The following is a 6,276-nucleotide window of genomic DNA, read 5'->3' on the forward strand; positions in this document are numbered from 1 at the left end:
TGATAATGATGGCATCTGTTAAGCGCTTACTATGTGCAAAGCACTGTTCTAAGCGCTGGGGGGGAGGCTAGGTGATCAGGTTGTCCCACGTGGGGCTCACAGTCTTCACCCCCATTTTACAGATGAGGGAACTGAGGCCCAGAGAAGTGAAGGGACTTGCCCAAGGTCACACAGCAGACACGTGGAGGAGCTGGGATTCGAACCCACGACCTCTGACTCCAGAGCCTGAGCTCTTTCCACCGAGCCACGCTGCTCTCCCAAGCGCTTAGTACAGCGTTATGTGCACAGTAAGCACTCAGTAAATACAATTGATTGATAGGTAGAAGCTGAGTTGATTGGTTTTTACCATCACTGTATATATGTTTGTACATATTTATCACTCTATTTATTTATTTTACTTGTCCATATCTATTCTATTTATTTTATTTTGTTAGTATGTTTGGCTTTGTTATATTTACAGTTTTTTACAGAGTTGATTGGTTTTTACCATCACTGTATATATGTTTGTACATATGTATTATTCTATTTATTTATTTATTTATTTATTTATTTTACTTGTACATTTCTATCCTACTTATTTTATTTTGTTGGTATGTTTGGTTCTGTTCTCTGTCTCCCCCTTTTAGACTGTGAGCCCACCGTTGGGTAGGGACTGTCTCTATGTGATGCCAATTTGTACTTCCCAAGCGCTTAGTACAGTGCTCTGCACATAGTAAGTGCTCAATAAATACGATTGATTGATTGATTGATTGATTGATTTGTTCCCTGTCTCCCCCTTTTAGACTGTGAGCCCACTTGGTGGGTAGGGCCCGGCTCTAGATGTTGCCAACTTGTCCTTCCCAAGCGCTTAGTCCAGTGCTCTGCACACAGTAAGCGCTCAATAAATACGATTGATGATAGAAGGGGGAGACACACGCCCGAACAGAACGTATTAACAAAATAAAATCAATAGAATAAATACGTACAAATAAAATAAATAATAGCGTAATAAATCCGTACAAACAAATACACATCTATACAGGTGCTGTGGGGAGGGGAAGGAGGTAAGGCGGGGGGGATGGGGAGAGGAAGAAGGGGGCTCAGTCACTCATTCATTCGCTCCTATTGATTGAGCGCCTACTATGAGCAATCAATCAATCAATCAATCGTATTTATTGAGCGCTTACCGTGTGCAGAGCACTGGACTAAGCGCTTGGGAAGTCCAAATTGGCAACATCTAGAGACAGTCCCTACCCAACAGTGGGCTCGCAGTCTAAAAGCACCGAGCACTGTCCTAAGCGCTTGGAAAATACGATTCGGCAATAAATAGACACAATCCCTCCTCAACGACGGGCTCACAGTCAGTCCTACAGAATGGAAAGAGCCCGGGCTTGGGAGTCCGAGGTTGTGGGTTCAAATCCCGGCTCCGCCGATTGTCAGCTGGGTGACTGTGGGCAAGTCGCTTCACTTCTCTGGGCCTCAGTTCCCTCCTCTGTAAAATGGGGGTGAAGACTGGGAGCCCCACGGGGGGCAAACTGATCACCTTGTATCCACCCGAGCGTTTAGAACAGTGCTTTGCACATAGTAAGCGCTTAACAAATACCAACATTATTATTCTTAACAAATGCCATCATTGCTATTCATTCCCTCACATTGATTGGGCACCTACTACATGCGGAGCGCTGTCCTAAGCGCTTGGAGAGTACAATTGGGCAACAAATAGACGTGGCTCGGTGGTCTACCTCAACCTGATCACCTTGTATCCACCCCAGCGTTTAGAACAGTGCTTTGCACATAGTAAGTGCTTAACAAATACCAACATTATTATTATTAACAAATGCCATCATTGCTATTCATTCCCTCACATTGATTGGGCACCTACTACATGCGGAGCGCTGTCCTAAGCGCTTGGAGAGTACAATTCGGCAACAAATAGACGTGGCTCGGTGGTCTACCTCGACCTGATCACCTTGTATCCACCCCAGCGTTTAGAACAGTGCTTGGCACATAGTAAGCGCTTAACAAATACCAACATTATTATCATTATTATTAACAAATGCCATCATTGCTATTCATTCCCTCACATTGATTGGGCACCTACTACATGCGGAGCGCTGTCCTAAGCGCTTGGAGAGTACAATTCGGCAACAAATAGACGTGGCTCGGTGGTCTACCTCAACCTGATCACCTTGTAACCTCCTCAGTGCTTAGAACAGTGCTTTGCACGTAGTAAGCGCTTAATAAATGCCATTTTTTAAAAAAAGACATAATCCGTACCCGACAAGGGGCTCACAGTCATTCATTCATGCCTACTGATTGAGCGCCTACTGTGTGCAGAGCACTGTCCTAAGCGCTTCTAGACTGTGAGCCCGTTGTCGGGTCGGGACCGTCTCTATACGTTGCCGATTTGTACTTTCCAAGCGCTTAGTACAGTGCTCTGCACGCTGTCAGCGCTCAATTCAAGACTGTGAGCCCGTTGTTGGGTAGGGACCGTCTCTATATCATCAATCGTATTTATTGAGCGCTTACTATGTGCAGAGCACTGTACTAAGCGCTTGGGAAGTACAAATTGGCAACATATAGAGACGGTCCCTACCCAACAGTGGGCTCACAGTCTCCATATGTTGCCGACTTGTACTTCCCAAGCGCTTAGGGCAGTGCTCTGCACACAGTAAGCACTCAATAAATTATTATTTATTTATTTATTTATTTTACTTGTACAGATCTATTCTATTTATTTTATTTTTGTTAGTATGTTTGGTTTTGTTCTGTCTCCTCCTTTTAGACTGTGAGCCCAGTGTTGGGTAGGGACTGTCTCTATATGTTGCCAATTTGGACTTCCCAAGCGCTTAGTCCAGTGCTCTGCACACAGTAAGCGCTCAATAAATACGATTGATGATGATGGTGAATAAATACCATCATTATTTATTATTTATTTATAATAAATACGACTGAATGAAGGAACGAATGAGAGGACAACAGAACAATACTCTTCTCCTCCCCATCCCCGCCGCCCTACCACCTCCTTCCCCTCCCCACAGCACCTGTCTATATGTTCGTACAGATTTATCACTCTATTTATTTTACTTGCATATATATTTACTATTCCATTTTCTTAATGATGCACATCTAGCTTTAATTCTATTTATTCTGACGACTTGACACCGGCCTCCGTGCTTTGTTTTGTCGTCCGTCTCCCCCTTCTAGACTGCGAGCCCGTTGTTGGGTAGGGACCGTCTATGTTGCCGATTTGTACTTTCCAAGCGCTCAGTACAGTGCCCCGCACACAGTAAGCGCTCAATAAATACGATTCAGTCATTCAATCGTATTTGGCGGTTGAGTGAAGGGACAAACGAGGGGACAACAGCACAATAATGGTTCCCTGCCCACCCACCCCAAGCTGCTTGTCTAGAGGGAGAGGTGGATAGTAGCAGAAATAAATCAATGGCAGCTATGGACTCCCCCTCTTCTAGACTGTGAGCCCACTGTTGGGTAGGGACCGTCTCTATACGTTGCCAATTCGGACTTCCCAAGCGCTTAGTACAGTGCTCTGCACACAGTAATCGCTCAAGAAATACGATTGATTGATTGATTGTACTTCCCAAGCGCTTACTACAGTGCTCTGCACACAGTAATCGCTCAATAAATACGACTGATTGGTTGATTACGGACGTAAGGGCCACTGCCTTCATTCGCATTTATTGAGCGCTTACTGTGTGCGGAGCACTGGACTAAGCGCTTGGGAAGTCCAAGTTGGCAACATCTAAAGACAGTCCCTACCCAACAGTGGGCTCACAGTCTAAAAGGGGGAGACAGACAACGAAACGAAACATACTAACAAAATAAAATCAATCAATCAATCGTATTTATTGAGCGCTTACTGTGTGCAGAGCACTGGACTAGGCGCTTGGGAAGTCCAAGTTGGCAACATCTAAAGACAGTCCCTACCCAACAGCGGGCTCACAGTCTAAAAGGGGGAGACAGACAACGAAACGAAACATACTACCAAAATAAAATCAATCAATCGTATTTATTGAGCGCTTACTGCGTGCAGAGCACTGGACTAAGCGCTTGGGAAGTCCAAGTCGGCAACATCTAGAGAGACGGCCCCTACCCAACCACGGGCTCGCAGGCTAGAAGGGGGCCGACGGACAACGAAACCAAACACGGAGACGAGTTTCAAAATCGTCAGGACAAATTAAGAGAAGCAGCGTGGCTCGGTGGAAAGAGCCCGGGCTTTGAAGCCAGAGGTCATGGGTTCGAATCCTGGCTCCGCCACACGCCTGCTGTGTGACCTTGGGCAGGTCGCTTCACTTCTCTGAGCCTCAGTTCCCTCGTCTGGAAAATGGGGGTGAAGACTGGGAGCCCCACGGGGGACAACTTGGTTACCTTGTATCCCTCCCCCAGAGCTTAGAGCACATAGTAGCCCTCATCATCATCATCATCATCATCATCATCATCAAGTCCAGTGCTCTGCACACAGTAAGCGCAGCGTGGCTCAGTGGAAAGAGCCCGGGCTTTGGAGTCAGAGGTCACGGGTTCGAATCCCAGCTCCGCCACACGCCTGCTGTGTGACCTTGGGCAGGTCGCTTCACCTCTCTGAGCCTCAGTTCCCTCGTCTGGAAAATGGGGGTGAAGACTGTGAGCCCCACGGGGGACAACTTGATTGCCTTGTATCCCTCCCGCAGAGCTTAGAGCACATAGCACGTAGCACAGAGCTTAGGGCAGCGTGGCTCAGTGGAAAGAGCACGGGCTTTGGAGTCAGAGGTCATGGGTTCGAATCCCGACCCCACCACATGTCTGCTGTGTGATCTTGGGCAAGTCACTTAACTTCTCTAGGCCTCAGTTACCTCATCTGTAAAATGGGGATTAAGACTGTGAGCCCCACGTGGGACAACCTGATCACCCTGTATCCTCCCCAGCGCTTAGAACAGTGCTTTGCACATAGTAAGCGCTTAACAAATGCCTATTATTATTATTATTATAGCAGCCCTCATCATCATCATCATCATCATCATCATCATCAAGTCCAGTGCTCTGCACACAGTAAGCGCAGCGTGGCTCAGTGGAAAGAGCCCGGGCTTTGGAGTCAGAGGTCACGGGTTCGAATCCCAGCTCCGCCACACGCCTGCTGTGTGACCTTGGGCAGGTCGCTTCACTTCTCTGAGCCTCAGTTCACTCGTCTGGAAAATGGGGGTGAAGGCTGTGAGCCCCACGGGGGGCAACTTGATTGCCTTGTATCCCTCCCGCAGAGCTTAGAGCACATAGTAGCCCTCATCATCATCATCATCAAGTCCAGTGCTCTGCACACAGTAAGCGCAGCGTGGCTCAGTGGAAAGAGCCCGGGCTTTGGAGTCAGAGGTCACGGGTTCGAATGCCGGCTCTGCCATATGTCTGCTGTGTGACCTTGGGCAAGTCACTTCACTTCTCTGAGCCTCAGTTACCTCATCTGTAAACGGGGATTTACCGTGAGCCCCCCGGGGGACAACCTGATCATGTTATATCCCCCCCAGCGCTTAGAACAGTGCCTTGCACATAGTAAGCGCTTAACAAATGCCATTATTATAGAGAAGCAGCGTGGGCTCGGCGGAAAAGAGCCCGGGCTTTGGACTCAGAGGTCACGGGTTCAAATCCCGGCTCCGCCACTTGTCAGCCGGGTGACTTTGGGCCAGCTTTTAGACTGTGAGCCCCCTGTTGGGTCTCTATATGTTGCCAATTTGTACTTCCCAAGCGCTTAGTACAGTGCTCTGCACACAGTGAGCGCTCAATAAATACGATTGATGACGGTTGATGATGACGAAGTCACTTCACTTCTCTGGGCCTCAGTTCCCTCATCTGGAAAACGGGGATGAAGACTGGGAGCCCCCACCCCGTGGGACCACCCGATCACCTTGTAACCTCCCCAGCGCTCAGAACGGTGCTTTGCACATAGTAAGCGCTTAACAAATGCCATTATTACAGAGAAGCAGCGTGGGCTCGGTGGAAAAGAGCCCGGGCTTTGGACTCAGAGGTCACAGGTTCAAATCCCGGCTCTGCCACTTGTCAGCTGGGTGACTTTGGGCAAGTTTTAGACTGTGAGCCCACTGTTGAGTCTCTATATGTTGCCAATTTGTACTTCCCAAGCGCTTAGTACAGTGCTCTGCACACAGCAAGCGCTCAATAAATACAATTGTTGACGGTTGATGATGATGAAGTCACCTCACTTCTCTGGGCCTCATCATCATCATCAATCGTATTTATTGAGCGCTTACTATGTGCAGAGCACTGTACTAAGTGCTTGGGAAGTACAAATTGGCA

This window comes from Tachyglossus aculeatus, chromosome Y4 (genome assembly GCF_015852505.1).
Source record: "Tachyglossus aculeatus isolate mTacAcu1 chromosome Y4, mTacAcu1.pri, whole genome shotgun sequence".
In the NCBI taxonomy this organism is placed as follows: Eukaryota; Metazoa; Chordata; class Mammalia; order Monotremata; family Tachyglossidae; genus Tachyglossus; species Tachyglossus aculeatus.